This window comes from Macrobrachium rosenbergii, chromosome 13 (genome assembly GCF_040412425.1).
Source record: "Macrobrachium rosenbergii isolate ZJJX-2024 chromosome 13, ASM4041242v1, whole genome shotgun sequence".
NCBI classification, from domain to species: Eukaryota; Metazoa; Arthropoda; class Malacostraca; order Decapoda; family Palaemonidae; genus Macrobrachium; species Macrobrachium rosenbergii.
This window is the reverse complement of record NC_089753.1, coordinates 37,776,035-37,801,412: the sequence shown is the minus strand read 5'-3', so window position 1 is coordinate 37,801,412 and position 25,378 is coordinate 37,776,035. Positions and strand designations below refer to the sequence as shown.

The following is a 25,378-nucleotide window of genomic DNA, read 5'->3' as shown; positions in this document are numbered from 1 at the left end:
CAGTAATAATAGTTATAATTTAATCATCATTTACCTGACACACACAATATTTCGAGTTCACTCCACTGCACTGACAGTTGAAATCAAGCGCGTGTAGGAAGGAGTTTATAGTTCCAATCAAATTTTTTCCTTTTGCTGCAGGCCAAACCCCTTGGCCTTGTTAAATGGTCGAAATTGCAGCGTCTGCAGATACAGCTGCAATCTGCTGAAGTATCTGTGCCCCGCCCCCTTCCCACCTCTCTCTCTCTCTCTCCCTCTGCCAAGTCTGCTTGCAAAGCAAAATGAGGTGTTGATGGGTCTAACTGGGCTCGAGCCGGGAGAATGCTGGGTCGCCAGTGTCTGGGATTGTGTCTGAACAGCTCTCTCTCTCTCTCTCTCTCTCTCTCTCTCTCTCTCTCTCTCTCTCTCTCTCTCTCTCTCTCTCTCTGTCGAGTCCAGTTTCCTCCCCTGTTTATAAGTGTATTATCCACACATCTTTATCATCGTGCTGTCTGTTTTCATCCTGGACGTTCAAATTCCTTTGGTGGCTTCCACTTGTTTATGTGTTTTCCGTTGCTTTCGGAACCATTACTCTTCTTAATGTGAATCATTTAATTAAGAAAAACAGGACGTCTTGACTTTTTAAATGTGATCTTTAATTTCACAAAATTCTGGTACCAATCAAGGATCGAAAGAAATGTGTAGATTTTTAAGTAACGACAACTGACAGGTGTTTAGGAATGAAAACATTCGCGCAGCATTCTAAGAAATATCTGTGGTTCTCCCCTAAAATTTCTAGTTTCAGATCGAAATCTCCAAACAGGTGCAAGGATCGTCTCGGAATGTTGTAGTAGTAGAGAGAGGGTGTCGCTGGACGAGGGGTGGGGTTAGGGAGGCAGGGGGGGGAATGTCGAGGGTGGTTTAGAGAGAGAGAGAAAGAGAGAGAGACACTGATTATGCATGAGATGATGCTGCTGCTGCTGCTGTTGTTTAGCTTGTGTGTTTCTCAGTTGTCTCCATCCCTCGAGGCTCCGCCCCCTGAAGCTGTCGAGGCTCCTCCTCCTCGAGCCCCCCTCCCCGTGGCCGGGCCCTGTCGGAATTGGTTATAGGCCACACACCGCTACCAAGATTCCCAAAAACAAGCCCGAAAGTCGATTTACAAGGCGTAAAATTGCTGAATATATTCTTGGCTGCGACACTCAAAAGCCGTTATCAGCCATTATGCTTAGTAGCCCCACAAGAAGATGAAACCAGAGAGAGTACTCGACTGCCTGGGATACTGTTTGACATCGCCGGGGATACAAACGTTCTTACTCATTTATCGCTTTTCTTCATTTGTTGATGATCATTCATTTTTAATGAAACACCCACTGTAGTAAGAGAAATGTAAGTGGTCCAGCCAGTGCTCGATATTTCATGGAGGAAATGATTTGCGATTGGCGAGATCTTTTTTTTTCTGCTATTTTTGCTACTACAGCTGAGTTTTCTGTAACTTCTGCTGCTCGGGTGCTGGGATGAATAATAGGGGATGAGAGAGGTGTAGGGGAGGGGAGGGGGTGAAAATGGGGAGAATCTGACGAAAGCTCATGGTGAACCGTTGGCTATATTCTGAGCACGTGCCAACAAAGCCCCGCCCCTCGGTTTCGCTATGTGGTCGGCCAGGTTGTTTCGTCAGTCGGTCTAACTCCTCCCTAAATTCCACCTGACTCCCTGTAGACGCTCCATAGACTTCAGGCTCATCATGTATTCCCAAAATAGTTGTCATTCTTCTCGTTGGCTTCTAAAGTATAGATATATTCAACAGGGAACGAGTTCTGTACACTTGCTATCTCCTCTGGCCCCTTGTATCTCTGTGGAAGACCAGGGCACTAACTCTTTCCCTCCGACTCCAAAACCCCGCCCCTCGAAGTCCATCTGTTACCATATGAGCTGGAAAGTGCTTCTTTTGGCGGGAACATCCGTCAATTACGCTTCTCTTTTCGTCTACATAACCCCGCAGCTTTTAGAACAACCCTGCAACTGCAAATATTTTCATGTCTGGAAAGTATTTTCGGCGTGCTGTTACATTCTCGTCTGCTTCGAGAGCCAAACGGACGAACGAACACACGAACGCCCTCAGAGTCCCAGCGAGAGAGTAGGGAGAATGTCAATATTTTTCATTGACTTTATGGTAAAACTCATTTACGAAAGGTCGGCGCAGCTGGTACCCGCCATTAAGGAAGACATTGCGTCCTTTGGTATTCGTATGTCTTGTTTATTTGCTTTTTCCGTATTTATATATTCGTTTACTCAAGTGTTGAGGCCAACTTCCAGATATTTATTTTATCCAAGAAAACTGCAGACTTTTAAATCCTCAAATTTTTAAAGTTCTGGTTTCAGATACTGTAATGTACTGTCACGTATCTGCTTTTATAGAAGGAAATTCTCTCTCTCTCTCTCTCTCTCTCTCTCTCTCTCTCTCTCTCTCTTTTCAACATGGCGTGACGGTAACTGCAAGGTCCTGGACCATTATGGCACCTTATAATATCAGTCTGTTACCACGACCACACCCTGATGAACTAAACCAGGTAGAGAGTAATAGTTCTAATGCTACTTCTACGGTTGTATAATAGATTTGCCAAGCTTCGGTAGAAGCACTATAGATTTATAGACGTGAAACTTCAGCAGTGTATTTATTTATATTATAAATGCAGGAGTTTAAGCCCCGTAAAATATTATTTTAGGGAAATGGTGCAGTGGCTCTCACGGTACTGCTGGGAAACGAGATCTCGAACATTGAAAAAACGTTTTGGAATCGGAAAATGAATATTACAGTATTGAAGGAATGGATTTAGGAAAATCAGCGTCACCTTTCGAGTAAATTTTCAGCATGACTCGAACTTTCTTTGCAGGTTTGTCGTTACATATACATGCTTTCATGCTTCCAAGTATGTTTCGTAAATGCAAAGTTTACTATTTTATAATTCAGGAGGAAAGTTAATAGGAGAACATTCTTATTAAACTATATAATGTACGAAGACTCCATCAAACATCACTGTACCTGGAGTTGCGGGCTCACCATTAGCAGTAGTGGTCGGTGGAGTTGTTCATTCAATATACATTTAGCCTTTAATTTTATCTTGATTGTTTTTAACGGAGATTTTTTTCATAAAACTTTCCTATAATTATATATCCGTAAACAGTAAACTAAAATCAGTCATCAAAAAGAGGGCAAAACTACGAAAAATATCGTATTCAAATTGAATTTTTACTTTTTTAGTTTTGTAACTGCGTTCTCTTAGAAAGTTTCCTCCATGAATATCCTGTAAGCCAGCGGCAGTTGACTGATAATACAAACCATTAACGGTAATAAAACGAAGTAATGTCTGATATTATAGTCATGTGAGTCGACTCCATTAGCACAGTAATAATATTTCATTGCTTTCCGTGTCGTAACACGAGACGAAAAAAGACCGTGTGAATGAAAGTGGGCATGGGACTGACTCCGCCGTTAACCAGTCCGATCCAAAATGAGATAGGCTACTGGTTGGTTGAATAAATGAACTGGCGTGACAGTGGGTCGCTTAGATTCTCTAGGCAGACGTATATGTATGTGCTTGGAGTAAGCGGTAGTAACGGTAAAAAAGACAAGGCAAAGAGGGAAAGGTTTTTACACGTGTGGCCCGAAGGAAAAATGTCGTAGGGGCGAAAACGAGAGCTGCAAGCTTCTTAGTCGTGAGCTTTGGGGGTGCCGTTGCAAGGGCCCATCTCTGCTCCTACAACTACTGGCACCGTAATCAAGTGATAAATCAATACAGTTTTTCTATATTAATCTCCCGTAGGTGGGTAGCGCCGTCAGTGCACACCACGCGGTGCACTGTACGCATTACTTAAGGTTCTTTGCAGCGTCCTTCGGTCCCATAGCTGCAACCCCTTTCATTCCTTTTACTGTACCTTTGTTCATATTCTCGTTCTTCCATCTTGCTTTCCTCAACCCTCTCCTGACCTTTTTGCCGTCAGTTTCCCTTTCAGCACTGAATGACCACGGGTCCCAGCGCTTGGCCTTTGGCCGAAGTTTTACATTCCATTCCTCCACATTAATCGACTTGAATAAAAGCAGTAACCCTTGAATTTCATATCGGTACAATTTCTTTTCCTCTTCAGCCAAACTTTGTCATTTCTCTTATGTTTCCAGTTTCCCTTACAAATAATATTTTTTGGGATCCTCTTGAGAGGCAAGTCCATGGCTTTGCCTTCCCCGTCATTATCTTCTTTTTCTTGAGCGTTGCAAATGTGCTGAGTTGACTTCTACGATAAAAAAAAATAATTTAAAGGGAAAATGGTGGTGTTTAGGTGTTTTATATTTACATGGCCTTATGCAAACTCGGGCCCTTTCCTAAAGGTACCTCATAAGTTTGGTAAGTTGTGGAATTGGATGAGAAGCCTGGTGTGGACCTTTGGACTCTGTCTAACCAACAGGGACAGAGGACAAACGATTACCCTTTGAGATTGCACAAAGCAGCGTGGGGAGGTGGGATAGGGGCCATTGGATTTCTGACGCGAATGCTTGCATGTCAGAACCGAGGGTGTAAATGAGACGAGGAAATACAGTCAGGCTGGATATCCATAAACGCCTTTGAGCGTCGTCACGGGAAACCCAGCAGTTTTCAGCGCCGTTCCTTTATTCAAGGCGACCCCGTATAGGTGGGTAGTGCTGTCAGTGCACCTCATGCGGTGCACTGTAGGTATCACTTAAGGTTCTTTGCAGCGTGCTTTCGGCCCCTAGCTGCAACGCCTTTCGTTCCTTTTACTGTACCTAATTTCATATTTTCTTTCTTCCCTCTTACTTTCCACCCTCTCCTGGCAATTTTCATGGTGTAACTGCGAGGTTTTCCTCCTGTTACACCTTTCAACCCTTTTACTGCCAATTTCCGTTTCAGCGCTGAATAACCTCATGGGTCCCAGTGCTTGGCTTTTGGCCTAAATTCTATATTCAATTCAATTCAATTATTCAAGACGAAGAGAGTCCTGGCAATTTCGGATAAGTGTCCCTTTCCCGTTCATCCAGGAGACTGGCCTTGTTGTGTCCAGACTGAATTTGAGCCATAACGAGAATTAACCCTTAAGAGCCCATGATGGTATGCGGCTAACTCAGTCTGGCCTCACATGGACGTATCTCCGGAAACTATAATGATGTCTTCATCTCCCTTTATTATTATTATTATTATTATCAGCCATGAAAGGAAATAGAGGGAAACGAAAACCTCCAATATATTCAGATTGTCAGTAGCGTCTCTAAGGTAGGACCATTTATCAAATTCTACTGTACTTTCTCTCTCTCTCTCTCTCTCTCTCTCTCTCTCTCTCTCTCTCTCTCTCTCTCTCTCTCTCTCTCTCTCTTCCAGCTCTTAATTTTGAAATGTAAGTAATTTTGGCTTCATGACAGTGCAGTTTTAGTATTATAAATATATACAAAATTATATATATATATATATATATATATATATATATATATATATATATATATATATATATATATATATATATATATATATATATATATATATACTGCACTGTTATGGAGCCAAAACTACTACATCTCAAGTTTAGATAATGCTGATAAAAATATTATGATGATGAATACTTATATCTTTCTGTACACACATATAACAGTATATAATATATATATATATATATATATATATATATATATATATATATATATATATATATATACACCATTTAGTATACATATATATATATATGTATACATGTACATACACATATATAAAATGTATGTATTTACTCGAGCCTTTCATACTAGCACGTGCAAAGTGATGAACACAATATCCACCCTTATCATTATCCTAACAAATAACCATTATCATGTGAAGAGAAGAAAAAACACTATGAAGCTCATTTCAAATTTCTCACGGTAACATAAACCTCCTCAAGGTTTCTTCCACAGGCGTGGCTATTGACAGATGGGCCATTACCTTCGATAGCTACCATTTATCTCGCCCCAAGGGTAAATTGTACCTGGAGCTGTCCCTTAATTTGTCCCGTGTATGTCCTTTGAAATCAGTTCGCTTGTGTTTGCTTTGTACTGGTATTCTCTTAAGTAATTTGTCATGTATAGATATCGCATGTTTTTTTGTTTTCTTTCCTTGGTATGATGGTTGCTCCTTTCCATTTGCCGGAGGGGCTTAATGTATTACATACAGTATATTATACAGGCTGGAGTAAGGAACAGAATTAATGATTGGCTCTCTCTCTCTCTCTCTCTCTCTCTCTCTCTCTCTCTCTCTCTCTCTCTCTCTCTCTCTCTCTCTGACCTCGTAACATGAATGGCAGCGCTCTCCTTTTGCAGCCTGATAAACCCGTGTTGGCTCCCGGGACAGGAAAAGAATATGTCTCCGTTGACCCAGGTAGTTAATTATATACCTGGTTGATAGCCGGCTGTTGTGGGTTGCAGCCGGGGGCTAGAGAGAGAGAGAGAGAGAGAGAGAGAGAGAGAGAGAGAGAGAGAGAGAGATAAATGATATATATAGCATAGTTCTTGGTCCTTATCCATACAGTAAAAGTTAAGTAATTCATTAAAACTGGAAGCACACCAAACTGCACCAGTGTCAGGTCCCGCGCAGGTGTATATTAGCCATAGAGAAGGTTGGAATTCGATTCAAATGTCATTAGGGGTCGCAAGAAGAACCCGCCCTGTCTACCTCATTTGAAGAGGCACGATTTCATCGTTTCCCTTGGGGTTAAGTCCTTTTCTCTTTCCTTCCTCTGTTCTCGTTTCCCAGTCTTGTTTGCGAACCCGAGGCTAGAAACAGTTATTAGGAGACCCGTCCCGGCGGCCTGTCCATTCATAAAAATGTCATTACTAAGGCAAATCGTCCCAGAATAACTCCCTTTGCTGGAGTGAAGATCTGAGTTTAGGTTTATGCTGCGATATCTGAGCGTGCATTTTGGTATGTTTTAGTATCTCATAGACTCAGTTCCTTGTTAGACGAGTCGGTAGGGTTGTGGCCTAGCACTCGCCAGGCCCGAGTTCGAGTCTCCGGCCGGCTAATGAAGAATTAGAGGAATTTATTTCTGGTGATAGAAATTAATTTCTCGCTGTAATGTGGTTCGGATTCCACAGTAAGCTGTAGGTCCCGTTGCTAGGTAACCAATTGGTTCCTAGCCACGTAAAATAAGTCTAATCCTTCGGGCCAGCCCTAGGAGAGCTGTTAATCAGCTCAGTGGTCTGGTAAAACTAAGATATACTTAACTTCATATATAGGGAGACTTTTCATCGAGCCCCAGATTTGATGGATATTTCCTAGATAGTGATCCCCAAGGGTTTTAACCCGGTATGTATCCACGTTTGCAGCGTGCTTAGTATACAAGCCCGTTTAGGATGACCGTAAAAACGTAAACAAAAGACTGTAAATGGCATAAAGATAATGAACCCCCCAAAAATATTAGTCCTAGATAACGACCCCCGAAAACCCTTGGGGGTCACTCTAGGGAAGATCCAGTTTGATTCTAAACTGGTGCTAGACTGAATCCGTGTGTGTTCTGTGAATTCACACATATTCTCTATTCGTGCAAAATAGAGATCTCCTGTGTTCTGTATTGGTGCAAGTTTGAAGTCGGGTGTGTTCTGTATTGATGCAAAACTGAAGTGCTTGTTCAGTATTGCTGCAAAACTCCATCCTATCTTTTATACAGGTGAAAAACTTGAGTTGTGTCCTATATGAGTGAAAAATTGTACAGTGTGCAATACTTGGGTCAGGCATCATTTATATTGTTGCAAAATTTGAGTTACAGTGTACATTATTGCCAAACTTGAGTTACACGTGTACATTGTTACAGAAATTAAGACTCATGCTTTATATTGTTGCAAAACTCGTGCCAAATGTTTTGCATTGTTGCAAAACTTAAGTCACTCAGGTTTTAGCCTATATTGTTGTAAAACTTGAGTTCCATATGTTGTACATTGTTGCAAAGCCTTAGTCTCTCTTGTTTTATATTGTAAAATTTGTTACACATGTTTTACATTTTGCAAAACTCAAGTCTCTCGTATTCTGTATTGTCGCAAAACTTTAGTCTTGCAAGTTTTACAATGTTGTAAAACTTAGTCACACAAATTTTACATGGCTGAAAAACTTGGGTCACGGATGTTTGTCAAAGCTTTATCACACAGGCACATCAAGTGATTAATTTGGCCAGCAATTTCGTGGCTCCTTTGAGCGAAGTTTATGAGAAAAACATAAAAAAACATTAAAAGCTGATAGTAAATGCTGTTATCCTCTTACGGGGACTTCGTTCCGTAAGTTTCTGGTTCCTAACGAAAAGTATAGAAAGTGATGCGATAGGCATGAATACTTTTGAGATGTATCCTGAAAAGTGTAGAATGAAGAGGAGCGTTTGAACGCACACACTCACACACACACACACACACACACACACACACACACACACACACACACACACACACATATATATATATATATATATATATATATATATATATATATATATATATATATATATATATATATATATATATATATCACTAAATCCACGTCAGAAGGTGAGTGAAAACTGGGACTTTGAACAAGTACTTTCGTAGTTTATTCTACATTTTCAAGTTCACACTGAATACAAAAGAAGTTGACAGAGATTTATATACAAAAGCAGAAGGTGGGGGCAGGGTTACAGTTTGTTAATCTGGGCAGCACGTTCTTTAAACAAAAAAAGACAGGGACAAAGGATCAAGGGATAATCCAGGTTGGAGATTAACATTCCTGGTGGAAGTAGCTTCAGTGAACACAGTCTCTAGCAGATTTCTTTTCCGATGGTCGTTGACATATATACATATATATATGTACATATACATACATATATATATATATATATATATATATATATATATATATATATATATATCTATATATATATATATATTCACAGAAGGACTCCCATTCGTACTCGTTAGGTTCAATTAGTATTTGTACAACTTCAGTGGTGCTCATGCGCGAGTATCTTGTCTTGTTGTATTAAACAATAGCCGTAATTCTAATCTTCACATCTCTCAATAAAGCTTCATTATTTCGCGATAATGAGCAATATTTTTCAAAGGTATTGAAGCGTCACCCTAAGCGGCCTATCGACATTGTGCCTATTATAAAACTTACAATTAATCATTATTCTTTCATCTCGGTGTGTGTCACCGGGAACCACTGACTGTCCGCTTGTCGAGTGCTAGAATCTCTCTCTCTCTCTCTCTCTCTCTCTCTCTCTCTCAGTGAAAGGAAAACTTATCTATCTGTTAACGTCTCCTGAATTGAGAACCAAAAGTTTTTGCCTTAGTGAGTAACAAAATCTATGCTTATTTCTGATTTTAATATTCGTTCTTCTAGCTCTTTGCACTGGCATTAAAGTATTACCGATTCAGGACAAGGGCATTTTTGGTTCGACTCAGGCCAAGGACATTTGTGTGACTGACTCAGGCCACGGACATTTGTTGGTGAGACTCAGATCAAGGACATTTGTGTGACTGACTCAGGCCAAGGGCATTTGTTGGTGAGACTCGGACCAAGGACATTTGTGGTTCGACTTGAACCAAGGACATTTGTTGGTGAGACTCGGACAAAGGGCATTTGTTGGTGAGACTCAGCCCAAAGACATTTGCGTTACTGATGCAGGTCCAAGGGCTAAGGGGTCATTTATTTGTGATTATCATTTTTATATTTTTTAAGAAAATCAAACCACTCGGGAAGGAGTTCAAAATCTTCATTCTCGATCTATGTGCAGACTGCACTAAAAGGTTTATATTTTCTGAAGCTCGAAGATCGAGTTGAATGAAATAATAAATAGAGAAAATATACTAGCATGAACATAGTTCTTTCATCGCCATTCCATACTAACTAGGGGTTCGTCTCCCTAATGTGTTGTCTCATCAGATATCTTCGTTCCATATTGTGAATGATTTCATATTTCTACATCATCTTCCGACCTAACCACCTTCTTCCATCAGTCCGTATTGGTGGAAGCCGTGTCTCATTCCAAGTATTATTGCGCACACTTTTATCCTTGCTTTATGAATTCGTAGGTGAATTAGGCGGTGACTGGTCGAGCGTTTTATCATTTAGCCATCCCTCGGCAGAAGACATAGAACTGGCTCCGTTAGAGTTTTGCCCAGGGGTTTCATTCTTGATTTAGTAGTTAAGGACTGAATTTGACAGTAACTGCTGTTAATTAGCTATGTAATTTTTATAGATTTTTTCGACAGCGATTTTGGGCTTTTATTCTGTGATTCTTCTTCTTTCTTTGTGTCCATAACTTTTAATTTGTACAGTGTTTTCTAATTTTTAATATATTTCGCTCGCCATTCTTTACCTTCAAATGGTAAAATGGCATATGGTAATATATATATATATATATATATATATATATATATATATATATATATATATATATATATGTGTGTGTGTGTGTGTGTGTGTGTGTGTGTGTTTTGTATGTGTATATATTTTATTTATTTATTTATTTATATTTACGTATTCCAAAAAGCACTTAGCGAGGAACTACATGATTTCCGTCATATACCTCCCTGATAATCAGGTTACCTAGGCTAAATGTTGCTGCTTTGGTGTCTCAGACACTCCAACACTCATCTTTGAGGTTGCGGTTCTGAGTCTTCTACCGGAAAGGATTCCATTCTATAAATTAAGAATTTAATTTGTTTTTACCTTTGTTATCTTTGTGCATCATTGTTTCCATCATTATCCAGATTTTTAACTTATATTTCCTTTCATCTGTTTTTCCTGGTGTAATTTATTTTCACTTTTATTGCTGGCAGGTTTTATTACCTTTCATATATGTCATTAGCTGCCTATTTCTTTCTTTCCGTTCCACTTTTTTTTTCACTTTTTCGTATTATTGCTGTTATTAACCCCCATTCTTCTTAATGACCTTACCATGTCTTTGCTTTGTCCTTGGTCATTACTTTCTCCTTCTCTCTCTCTCTCTCCCCTCGAAGTTCCTCTTCCCTGCCAGAAAGCTTCTTAATTACGGAATGATCAAAATTGTGTACTTGATTGATGATCTGATGTCACTGGCGGCGTGAATTGTCAAAATTAACCGCCGAGTTTGTATTCATGCCGGGCTGCGTCTAGAGGCCTTTGGCAATATTGGTGCGAGAGTTGCCGGACGCCTTTTTTACCCGGAATAATTTTTTTCGCGGCGTTGCCACTTAATGTTTTTGAACGCCGTCTCGGGGTATTGTTGACATCGAATATCTGTTCGGGATTCCTGGCTGTGAATAGAGAGGTTATTTTTGCGGTGGAAGGTTGTCTGCTTGGAAGTGCAATGGCTGGTACGGAATGCAGTACGTCTCCATATTTCTCATGGCCCTTTTGAAGTCTAGCAAATATAATTATGTTGATGAAATAGACATCTGTTAGTCAGACATATAGTGGAATAGATAATTGACAAGTTACCAGATAGAAGTTGAATCAGAACAAAAAGAGAGAAGTATTATTTTATATATGCAGTATTGTTATGCAGCATCTGTGCTTTCGCCTCAGCTCGGTAACTTCAGGATGGAATTAATTCAAGCCTGTAATTTTAGAAATATTGTTCGGCACACACACACACACACAACGAAACACACACACACACACACACACACATATATATATATATATATATATATATATATATATATATATATATATATATGTACATATATTTATTTATATAATATGTGTGTGTATAAGCATTACCAATAAGAGAACTGATAACTAAACAGGTTGTCTGATTCGTTTCAGTGATATGACATAATTTTGACGCAGGAAAACAAAACAAAACATGGATGCTTAAAAAAAAAAAGTTACAGTATCATGAACACTTCAAGTTTTCTCGGCCAATAAAGTCATCTTACATAAAGTATGGTGAAGTGGCTGTCTTCCTCTGTTTCCAAATACTATTTAAAGAGGCAGGTTTGTCATTAACCATGAAAGAAAGCTTAGTTACAGTTTGTGTACACCCCGTAGGTGGGGTAGTGCCGTCAGTGCAACTCACGGGGTGCACTGAAGGCATTACAGTGCTACAGGTTCTTTGCTGAGTCTGTTCGATACTATTCTCTTTTACTTTGCTGTGTTTTCTCTCTGAACAGATATATCCTTCCTATTTTAGTTGATCGATTAGATTTTTTTTTTTTTGTCACACTTAAGCATTGGTAATGTAACTAGGAGGGGGAACGCTTTGAAAGGTCTGGAAAAAGGAGAATTACCCACTCACAGTCCATGTAATCTTTTCGATTAGATGTCTGTCCGTCCGCACTTTTTCTGTCCGCCCTCAGATCTTAAAAACTACTGAGGCTAGAGAGCTGCAAATTGGTATGTTGGTCATCCAACCTCCGATCATCAAACATACCAAATTGCAGCCCTCTAGCCCCAGTAGTTTTTATTTAATTTGATCGTGCTTCTGGCCACGACACAAGACAGGCCATCACCAGGCCGTGGTTAAAGTTTCATGGGCCGCGACTCATACAGCATTATACCGAGACCACCGAAGGATAGATCTGTTTTCGGTGGCCTTGGCTATGTGCTGTACAGAAAACTCGATTGCGCCGAAGAACCTAAGGCGCATTTTTTACTCTTTTTTTTTTTTTTCCAAGAGGATAATAGAACTGGTATCCTATAACACCCGAGTGCTATAGCCCAGCCACGGGAGGCATGAATAGGTCAGCCTAATTGTTTTCCTCTCCCTTCCTTAACTGATATTTATTCCGCTCTTCTTTCCGCATGACTGGCTTTATTTTGTGTGAAGACATAAGTGGACAAGACTTCATGCATTGGAAGTGGTTTAGAGTTGCCTATATTATTTCCTTCCTGCTTAACTCACTTGTATTCTTATGTCTTTTTTTTTTTTTTACTTTTTCTGACAAGCCTGAAATGGGTTGGTTGTCCTTCAGAACTGCTTTCACATGAACAGTAATGTCGTACCATGGGACTGTTTTTCAATAAAGAGTAATGCCCACTGAAGGGCTGATGCCTGTCCCAGCATACTTTGCTTCAAAAGTAATGCCTTTAAGGGATGACTTTCCTAAATGTCTTTACATTAAAAATAACACCCTTAAGGGATGCTGGCCTCAACCGCTTTCGCATTAAGAACAGTTTCCTTATGGGATACCCTTCGTAACTGCCTATGCATTTAAAGTATTGCTTTGAAAAAAAAGTCACGCTCCAACTGTCGTCTCATTAAAATTTTATGCCCCAAAGAATTCCCACCCTAATTGCCTGTGCTTTGAAGATATTGCCCTCTAGGGATGCCCATCCCAACTGTGTTTGCATTGAAGATAATGACCTTGGAAAGCCCATCTCGACTGTCTTTGCATTAAAGATAATGCTATCTAGGATGCCCATCCCAGTTGTCTCTGCGTTGAGATAATGCCTTTTATGAATGCCCATCCCAACTGTCTGCGTTGAAAATGCTGCTCTCTGGGATGCCCATCCACACTGTCTATCTGTTGAGATAATGCCCTTTATGAATGCCCATCCCAACTGTCTGCGTTGAAAATACTGCTCTCTGGGATGCCCATCCACACTGTCTTTGTGTTGAAGGTTATGCCGTTTAGGAGTGCTCATCCTAACTGCGTTTGCATTGAAGATACTACCTACTAAGGACGCCCATCGCAACTGTCTTTCCAATTGACATAATGCTCTCAAAGGAGGCCAGTTTCTTTTTTTTTCTATATTAATATCCTCAAGAATAGAAAACAGTGTATGAATTATAGTAAGGGTTTTATATAAGCTTTTCTCATGCATATCACTGGTACAGCAATTCTTAAATTGCAACAAGGCCCACTCCATTCCAGGCAGTCACCTGAGGACCGGTCCTCTATGCTGCCATGCTTGTATGATTAAGGTTAAGGAATTACTTGAAGATGTAGCCTACGTGGACTGCACACTTATATATTATGAAAGCTAAAGTCGGTATTAATCATTCCGCTAGTCAAGAGCAAATTTATTTACAGTGGGTATGCCCAATGAAAACGTAAAGGCGCACGCTATAATCCCCCCCCCCTCTCTCTCTCTCTCTCTCTCTCTCTCTCTCTCTCTCTCTCTCTCTCTCTCGCTCTCTCTCTCTGTGTAAGGAATATTCTTTATTTCATGTAACCAAGCACGCAACATTCATGTTTCAGCAACGAGCGATATTTTATATTACAAATATTCCGTTCCGTAATTGTGAAGTATCGCAGAGTCCTCTCATATTTACTTGAGAAACCAACAATCCTCCGATTGCATGTTTCGGCTGTGTTTCTCTCTCTCTCTCTCTCTCTCTCTCTCTCTCTCTCTCTCTCTCTCTCTCTCTCTCTCTCTCCTGTCAGGCTTTAGAAACTCTCCCTGCTTTTGTTATTCCGTTATTCCTTTCTTACAACCGCCAACCCATTCAATAAAAGACTGGTCTTTTTATTGCTTTTTTTTGTAAATGAAGATTATATGTTGCCTCTACCGTCGGCATATGAATTATAAATAGAATAATGTACTGAGATACCATTCTGCGCCTTGTCCTATTCTTATAGCACAAGTCTTTCAGTTGCTTTTGGCACATATAGTGATTCCCTGATTTCTTTATATATATATATATATATATATATATATATATATATATATATATATATATATATATATATATATAATAATATAATAATGTATATTTGTATACATATATGTGTATATATAATTATATATTTTATAAATATATTATATATATATATATATATATATATATATATATATATATATATATATATATATATATATATATATATATATATATATATACTCGTATTACAAGTTTGTAATGAAATGGTAGTTGTAGTTAAACAGCAATACGACTGCTGGTTTTTTTTTTTTTTTAAGTATCTTGTCTCTTTTATTATGAGCCATCGTTTTCAATTCCCATCATTCTTTTTCCTTAATAATTTCCAGATGCTTATTGGAAGTGTATTTTCTGTGAAGGCAAGCACATTGTTAATTAAAAGATTCATATGCTTCCATGAGATTCATTCACCCTTATTTAGGATTCGTCATCTGCTTCCATGAGGTTCATTCACCCTTATTACAGATTCGTCATATGCTTCCATGAGATTCATTCACTCTTATTAAAGAGTCGTCATATGCTTCCATGAGATTCACTCACCCACATTAAAGATTCGTCATATGGTTCCATGAGATTCATTCACCCATATTAAAGAGTCGTCATATGCTTCCATGAGATTCATTCAGCCTTATTAAAGGGTCGTCATATGCTTCCATGAGATTCATTCACCCATATTAAAGATTCGTCATATGCTTCCATGAGATTCATTCACCCATATTAAAAAGTCGTCATATGCTTCCATGAGATTCATTCACCCATATTTAAGGATTCGTCATATGCTTCCATGAGATTCATTCAACATTTTGAAAGAGTCGTCATTTGCTTCCATGAGATTCACTCACCCACATTAAAGATTCGTCATATGGTTCCATGAGATTCATTCACCCATATTAAAGAGTCGTCATATGCTTGCATGAGATTCACTCACCCACATTAAAGATTCGTCATATGGTTCCATGAGATTCATTCACCCATATTAAAGTCGTCATATGCTTCCATGAGATTCATTCACCCATATTAAAGAGTCTTCATATGCTTCCATGAGATTCATTCAGCCTTATTAAAGGGTCGTCATATGCTTCCATGAGATTCATTCACCCATATTAAAGATTCGTCATATGCTTCCATGAGATTCATTCACCCATATTTAAGGATTCGTCATATGCTTCCATGAGATTCATTCAACATTTTGAAAGAGTCGTCATTTGCTTCCATGAGATTCATTCACCCATATTAAAGATTCATCATATGCTTCCATGAGATTCATTCACCCATATCAAAGATTCATCATATGCTTCCATGAGATTCATTCACCCATATTAAAGAGTCGTCATATGCTTCCACGAGATTTATTCACCCTTATTAAATATTCGTCATATGCTTCCATGAGATTCATTCACCCATATTAAAAAGTCGTCATATGCTTCCATGAGATTCATTCTGCCTTATTAAAGGGTCGTCATATGCTTCCATGAGATTCATTCATACATATTAAAGATTCGTCATATGCTTCCATGAGATTCATTCACCCATATTAAAGATTCGTCATATGCCTGCATGAGATTCGTTCACCCATATTAAAGATTCGTCATATGCTTCCATGAGATTCATTCACCCATATTAAAGATTTGTCATATGCTTCCATGACATTCATTCACCCATATAAAAGATTCATCATATTCTTCCATGAGATTCATTCACCCATATTAAAGACTCGTCATATGCTTCCATGAGATTCATTCACCCATCTTAATTATTCGTCTTATGCTTCCATGAGATTCATTCACCCTTATTAAAGATTCGTCATATGCTTCCATGAGATTCATTCACCCATGTTAAATATTCGTCATATGCTTCCATGAGATTCATTCACCCATATTAAATATTCGTCATGTGCTTCTATGAGACTCATTCCATGAGATTCATTCACCCATTTTAAATACTCGTCATATGCTTCCATGAGATTCATTCACACATATTAAAGATTCGTCATATGCTTCCATGAGATTCATTCACACATATTAAATATTCGTCATAAATGCTTCCATGAGATTCATTCACCCTTATTAAAGATTCGTCATTCTCCCTAATTTATTCATCGGTTTTTAGCCTTTTCAAGCAGAACCTTTCTGTAAAGTGCCCTCACACTTCGAAAGCTTCATCAACATGAACAGCAGAAGCATAACTTGATTGTTAGAATATTGAAGTGGTATGCTTACACATCCGTAAACATCTTTAGTGCCAATAAATTTTTTTTTTTGAAACCTACTTCTGTATGTATATGTACAGTGTATATTTATTTTTGTATTTACGGTATTCGTTTCCCCTTTTTAGCTTTCTGTAAAAGAAAACTATTGCGATGGCTTTGTCTGTCCATCCGCACTTTTTCTGTCCGCCCTCAGATCTTAAAAACTACTGAGGCTAGAGGGCTGCAAATTGGCGTGTTGATCATCCACCCTCCAATCATCAAACAAACAAATTACAGACCTCTAACCTCAATAGTTTTTATTTTATTCAAGGTTAAAGTTATCCACAGTCGTGCGTTTGGCAACGCTGTAGGACAGGCCACCACCGGGCCTTGGCTGAAAGCTTCATGGGACGCGACTCATACAGCATTATACCGAGAGTACCGAAAGATAGATATATTTTTGGTGGCCTTGATTATACGCTGTACAGAAAACTCGATTGCGCAGAAGAAACTTCGGCGCATTGTTTTACTTGTTTACACTGAAAGTTACTAGCCTTTCCATCTGCGGTAATAGTACAGGGTAGTAATGATGATGATATTCGCATTTTCAGTTTTAAATACTTACAAATAAGCATTAATGAAAGTTTTCGCAGATCTTTCCAGCAACATTGCTTTTAATCAAAATAGTACCGAGAGGAAGATTGAGCATGTATATATTTTATATACGTATATATATACAGTATATATATATATATATATATATATATATATATATATATATATATATATATATATATATATATATATATATATATATATATATACAAATTATTTACTTATATATATACGTATATAAAAAAATATATATATATATATATATATATATATATATATATATATATATATATTTTTTTTTTTCTTGCTGGGAAACTTTCTCCAGAGGGTGTTAACTCTCTAGTTATAATCAAACCCCATTTCCTTCTCTACTGTGGGAGTGACCCACATCAGTTGACTATCCAGTATATCATTCGCTTTCTGGATCAACAAGCGCAATGGATTGTTCCCGTAAACATATACCCAAGTTGCGTCGGTCTGGTCATTGGTTGATCTAGTTCTTCCCCAGAATGAGGAACTCATTTGCCTTCTTCAGTTTTTCCTTGTTAGTGGCATCTACCTTTTGTACTTATTTAATTATTTATACATATATTTGTTTATTTTTCAAGAGGTGGGTTTCATATCGCCAACATAGGAAGGGGGCATTCACCCCCGTCTCTGTCTCGCCACACGAAAAGGAAAAAGTCCCATTTCCCTCACTCTCTCTCTCTCTCTCTCTCGGTCACTTTCTCGAGCTGGCCTTGCCGAGGACGGACCGAGGCCGTCTGTCCGTCTGTCAGTCCGCCCGCGTTCGAGCGACCTCTCCGAGACCTCGGGGGCTCGTTCATTGTTCGAGGTGAATCCACGCCCCTCCTCGGCGATGGGCGTGCGCGATAAGGAGCCGGAGAACATCTTTCGAAACGCCGGGAAGAATAAATACGAGGTAATGGCTTCATCCGATGGAGTGGCGGCGAACGCCATTACTTACACCCGATTTCTTTTTATCGAGATCTCTTTTTTTATTATTATTATGGATGATGCCATTACTGTTATTATTTTTTCAAGTCTGCAAGTGGAAGTATGCTTTGTATGTGTGTGTGTGTGTGTGTGTTTTGTATCCTTCGCCATGTGTATGTGATTGTATCTCATATGTTTTAGAAATAGAATTATATTTTTTCTTGATTTAATTCTTTGCCTTATTTGGCATGTCTGCAGATTTGTTAAGTGGAGTCTTAATGTATGCTTGCGTGTTACTGGTGTTGCTAATTGTTTGAAGTATGTTTCATGTTCTTGTTTTTTTTATGTTCTGTTATTCTTTGTTGTGTATTTTTTTAATGTCTGTGTTTTTTTTGTGGGATAAGAGTATTTTTTTTTTTTGCATCCCGAATATTTATACAGTTAATTTTATAAATTGATATCTGGTTTTCTTTCGTATTATTTTTTTGTGTAGTACGAGTGTTTGTGGGGTGTGTATGTGTTGATGATAGCGAAATACTTTCCAGATTTGTGCATTTTCAGTTTTTAAAACTTATATATTTTAATCTGAAATACTGAAATGATCTTTTTAAAATATTCTTGTGTTCAATTTCTGACCAGAAGCAAGTTTAGGCTTTGCATTTATGTCCATGCCAGTAGCATATTTAAAAATTTTTTTTTTTTTTTTGACCAGGAACAAAATTACGGAAGTCATTAGAAATATCCTGAAAGTGTTTTGACAAATTTTATGACAGTTCATAAAGGGGAAATTAATTGATTTTGATACGTATAATGGTGGTGCCCTACATGTATGAGAGAGCGAAAAACAAAAGTCTGGCCTCCTCACAGAAAGAAATTCATGGGAACCACGAAAAACGGAAGCCGTGTGAGAGTTCCAGATACCAAATACGATGAATTCCAAGGAAACTCTGATAAAAATACTATCATGCGATGCGTTATCAAAAATTATCGTTTTAGCCTACGATAGACAAACTGCTGTTTCTCATTTTTACTGGGCAACATACAGTATGTTTGGTCACATTTTCAGTCGAAGAATAGAGACAGTAAGCGATTAGTTTATCTTGATCTTAAGCTTTAGAGGAATAGCACCTAACCTGTTTGTGTGTGTGTTGTATATATATATATATATATATATATATATATATATATATATATATATATATATATATATATATATATATATATATATATATATATATATATATATATATATATATATATATATATATATATATATATATATATATATATATATATATATATATACAGTCCACGCTTAATTTCTCTCGCATCAAAGTTTTGTGGAATAAGTTATAAATGAATTGTTTGGTTGAATAATTGAACTTTACCATACTTTGGTATTTTATGGTCCTTCATATCTTGTCATTTTCCCATTATGAAAAGATTGAGACGGGTCTAATAGCAAAATAGAAGAGACACAAAGAGATGCTGAGCCATTCAGAAAATCACAGGAGGGCAGGAAATGCCGGCACAAAGGTGCAAGGTCTCAAGGACTAATATCCTGACCCTTTTCGGGGAAAGTAGTAGGTGGGTGTCTTCTAAGGGTACCGACCTTTAATGCTTGATGTTTCGCCATGCAGCTTTTATCATTTTGATCAGAAGAATTTGAACAGTTTCTGGGATTTTTTGAGTCGCCTGTTTTCAAGAGGTAGCATTGTCGTCGCCTGTAGTCTTGCTTTGTGTATGAATTAAATCAGTTTTATTTTAACTTGATTTGATCATTCGGTACGTTTCTTGAATTTCTTATCGTCCCCAGTTTTCATCTTGGTAAACTTATCTAAATGTAATTCTGGCATCGCTGACCTTATTTGTGGTAACGCCTGCCTTTAGAAGTCAATCAGTCAGTCATCCATCTGGTAATTTCCAAATAATATTACTATGTTTCCATCGATTATTACTGTTTATGGCGTGCGCACAAATTATGCCTGCGTTGTGGTGAATGTTCGAAGTAAAATAATGACGTTCTGTGGTTTGTTTCACAAAATGGCATGCTCGATTAAGAAAAAAATTGTAGCATTGAACGTATTTTATTTTTTTTCTTTTGTTTTCATTATAGTGGCTTGCCTACTTACATACAGTTTTAGCCCACCATGGATGTCTTGGTGCCAAGAACCAAAAATCCACAGCACTTTCCTTCCCAGTGACCCTATGTTGTTATGACGCTAGTATGACAAACCATTCAATCAATCAGATGCCCCTTTTTTTTCCCCTCCCCTTTTGCTGGTTTATTAACTTTATCGTCGGTAAAAAACGTCCGCGGTTTTTATTCAAAGCGGTTGCGACCGAGAAAGTTAACAGAACTTTTCAGATGGTACCCATCTCGTCCATCATTCATCTCTCGTGTTACCTCTCCTTTTATCCACACTTAACGGATCATCATCCACTTTTGAGAGAGAGAGAGAGAGAGAAAAAAAAGACTCGAGCGGAGCCCAGCGCCCACCCAAATCACCACGTCTGGCATCCACCTGTAATCTTCGGGTGCTCTCTCTCTCTCTCTCTCTCTCTCTCTCTCTCTCTCTCTCTCTCTCTCTCCGAACAAACGGACGAACTCCCATGCCACTGCTGCTGACAGCAGCCAATTCTGAAACCGCCACTTCAGTATAACTTAATTCGGGTCGTTACGTCTCCATAACTGTCTTCTTGCTTCTCTTTCTGCCCTCCTCCTCTTCCCCTGCACCTCTCTGACACTGCCACTAGACACTCCCTCCCCTCCTGTCTGCCTCCCCCTTCCTTTCATCTCCACCAACCGATTATTTTTCGTATGATGTAGCAGCAGCAGCAGCAGCAGTCAAGGGTTTTTACTTTTACCCAGGTCTTGCTTTTACCCACAGGTTCGCAGGTTGGTGTTCTTTCTCCTCGTCTGTTTGTAGTTTCGACCACCTGAAACGTTCTCCTCCTCCTCCTCCTCCTCCTCTTCCTCCTCCTCCTCCTCCTCCTCCTCCTCCTCCTCCTCTCGACCTGACTGCCAGCAGAGCCATTATAGCCGCTATACTACCTTCAGAGCCACTCTCCATCACTTCCATCTCTCTCTCTTTCTCTCTCTCTCTCTCTCTCTCTCTCTCTCTCTCTCTCTGCTCCTCCTTCTAGCCTGCTTCTCTTCCTCCTTCTTCTGGTGGAGGACCTCGAGGGGCCTAAAGCTCCGTCGAGCGCGCGACGAGCCTTGTTAAGCCGAGTAACAGCTCGACCTTTATGTATGCGTGTACTCAAAATTCTCGCCTGTCCGATCAGTGATGACTCTATTTGTGAATGGAGGGAGAAGGTTGGGAGGGCGGGCAAACCATCCTCGCCTCTACCTCGGCCGCGGATAATGACTCAATCCGCGTGCGGCCCCGCCACCAGGTAACATCTTTATTACAATATATTAAGTGCGGTAATAGGAATGCCCGCACTCCCTTAGGCACACAGCTCGGGCACCTACCGGTACCACTACCGCCCATGCCGCTGTTCCCTATCCCTCTGTCCCTACCTCGACGCCTCCTCCTCCTCCTCCTCCCCTCCCTCCTCGTCCTCCTCCTCTTCCTCTCCTCCTTCAGCCGGCTACCAGCACCTCCTCCTCCAGTACTTCACTGCTCTTCGGTCTTCGGTTCTTTTTGTTTCGTCGGAGAAAGAGGTGCCTCATCGCGCCAAGCGGTCCTTGGAAGAAGCAAGAGAAGAAAAGATGAAGAAGAAGAAGAAGAAGAGGAGGGTGGTCTTGAGACCCTCGATGTTGGTTGAGGAAAGGAGGAGGAGGGGGAGGGGAAAGTGAAGGGGGAGAGAGAGGGAGGTAGAGGGTATGTGGAAGTAAGTGCTTGGTTGATGGGTGGTTGGAACTTTGGAGGCTGGAAGAGAAGAGAAGGTTAAGGATTGAGACAGGTACTTGTGTACTACTACTACTACTACTACTACTACTACTACTACTACTACTACTACTTCTGCTGCTATAGTAGTAGTAATGCCCAATATGAGCTTTGTAGTAGTAATGCCCTATATGAGCTTTCTAGTTATATTTTAATTTTTCTTCGTGTAACCCACTGAAGTTCACAAACACAGGTTGTCATGCTATTGATGAAAATGCATACAGGCTTACAGCATCACCATCATCATGGTATTGTCATTATCATCACTGTGGTCATCGCTTACTTAACCGTCATCACTATGGTCACTGTCATTATCATCACCATCAAAATCACTATAGTCAACTCATATGTTATCGTTATCAAACTGTCATCATCATCACCACATATATCAACAGTACTGTCATCATCACCTCGCGATTGTCAACATCACTACCGTCATCACCTATGTCCCGCACCACACAATTACACTAGAACCTACAGCGATGGAGTCACACTGGATTGGGGCATTTCTGAAGTGATGTTTGAGGTTGATCTTTAAATTTACAACCTCTCCTATTATTATTATTATTATTATTATTATTATTATTATTATTATTATTATTATTATTATTCGCTCTGGCTACGATTAGTACATTTGAAACGCATAGCGTGGGAAGATCCCGCTGAGGCTGGGAGAGAGAGAGAGAGAGAGAGAGAGAGAGAGCAGTTTTCTTTCTTGGCTGTTCAGAATATCCCTTTTTCAGTTTTTTTCGTATATGACAAAAGATGTGCGCATAATTATCCAACTCGGATCTTAATTTTTCAATTAACCTTTTCTGCCTTTTCCCATTAAGTTTATCCGCTATCATGCAAAATAAGTTATGACTGATGGCGGTTAAAATTCTCAAGTGTACGTTAATGTAAAACATAATTTGCTAATAAATCTTGTCATTTTTTGGGGTCACGTCTCGTAACAACCAAGAAGAAGGTTTAATATCAATTCATATTTTTTGTCTTCAGCTCTGACCTCTGAGCAGAAAAAAAAGATAAAAAAAAATAAATAAAAAAAAGATTATCTAAATAATTCTACCTGTCATTATTTATAGCCGGCAACTTCTGATTACCATCGCTATCAGCTATAACTCAGAATTATGCGTTCCCAGGTGTCAACAGGTGAATGTAAGACAATAAGTATTGTCCAGAACAGGTGTTTCTCGACTATTTATAATGATGTTACTTTTTCCCCCCCTCCCTTGATATTTCTTATTATTCTTTTTTTTCATTCTGAACTTTCACCAGCTGTTTTATGGTCGTTTATTCAATTATTGATAATGGTATGTCGTGTTGATTTAGTAGTTTTAGTGTAAAAGTTTTCTCACAATTTTATACATTATGTATATATATATATATATATATATATATATATATATATATATATATATATATATATATATATATATATATATGTGTGTGTGTGTGTATAAAATTAGCTCAAATCACACACACGCACTCATTTGTGTGTGTGTATATATATATATATATATATATATATATATATATATATATATATATATATATATATATATATATATATATATGTATGTATATATATATATATAGTGTGCGTGTGTACGTATACGTACGCATATAACGTATGTATGAAGGCATGTATGTATTTATGTATTTATGTATGTATGTATGGGGTGTTTGTACCAGAAATAAGCTATTTCTCCGCAGAGAAGAGGTCTGCAGTGTTAACCTTTTCGTTCTCAGCAAGTCGTATGAGATGAGATTGCTATAGGCCGTCCATTTGCTACCCTGACGGCGACCCTCCACAGTCGACTGAGAGCAAGCGGCATCACTTCAGCTAAAACTTACAGCTGGTTAGGAGTCGGTGACCCTCACTACTGTTGGGACTTCACTCCATTATTTCAGTCAGAGTCTGAGGGTAAAGGCGACCTAAGCCATGCCTGAAGAGAAATGAAAGTCTTTGTTGTTCCTATCAGTCACTAAGATCATATATTGCTTGTTAGTTCAGCGGGAATGACGCAGATGTGGTCAGTTCTGGCACAATGAAGTCTCTTGTTAACACTGGAAAGCTGACGGAGAGTTGATTCTAATTCGTGGTGATATTGTGAAAAAATGCCATGGATCTTACCCAGACAGAACACACTTTCTAATGGCGGATGGATTGTTTTACTTTGAAATAAAATCGATGAAGTTAAATATGATATAGTAATCCGTCATTGCAGGTATTTTGGTAAATGATTGCGACTTTTCGTTCCTTTTCGTCCATAAGTTTGGGCAATGGATTGCGTGTTCCAGCAATTTAAACGTAAAAAAATCAGATTGTTCCACATGAGACTGAGAGATTGTAGACCCCCACAAACCTTACGGTGGGAGAGACATTGACTTGTAAGAGGATGCTGAGGGTGTATTATTATTAATTTTTTTCCTTTTTAGGATGGTGTGAATTTCTTTATTATTTTGAATTGCTACTGAACATTTCTGAATCATTAATAAAAAGTTGTGGATGACTACTAATCAAGACTTGAATTCTTGTTGGAAATATCTGAACACCTGCCGAAAAGTTTTTTGTTTTTCTCTTTTGTAAAGAGGTAGTTTTTTTTTTGTGGCTGGGAAGTTATTGACGAAAAGTTTGGTTTTACTTTTGTGGAGAATTTATTGACGAAAGTTTTCTTTTGTGTAGGGAGGTAATTTTTTTGTGGCTGGGAAATTATTGACGAAAAAAATTATTTTTTCTTTTGTGGGGAATTTATTGACGAAAGTTTTCTTTTGTGTGGGGAGGTAATTTTTTTTTGTGGGTGGGAAATTATTGACGAAAAGTTTTGTTTTTTCTTTTGTTGGGAATTTATTGGCGAAAGTTTTCTTTTGTGTGGGGAGGTAATTTTTTTTTGTAGCTGGGAAATTATTGACGAAAAGTTTTGTTTTTTCTTTTGTGGGGAGGTAATTTTTTTGTGGCTGGGAAATTATTGAAGAAAAGTTTTTTGTGGGGCGGTAATTTTTTTGTGGCTGGGAAATTATTGACGAAAAGTTTAGTTTTTTTCTTTTGTGGGGAGGTAATTTATTTGTGTGTGTGTGTGTGTGGCCGGGAAATTATTGACGAAAAGTTTCGAATTGGTAA

General features: G+C 38.6%; 1 protein-coding gene across 1 annotated transcript in view; it reads right to left on the bottom strand.

The window, feature by feature from the left end:
• LOC136845201 (uncharacterized) overlaps positions 1-25,378 on the bottom strand; it is a 241,014-nt gene that overhangs the window by 35,231 nt on the left and 180,405 nt on the right. The gene's annotated exons all lie outside the window — the stretch shown is intronic.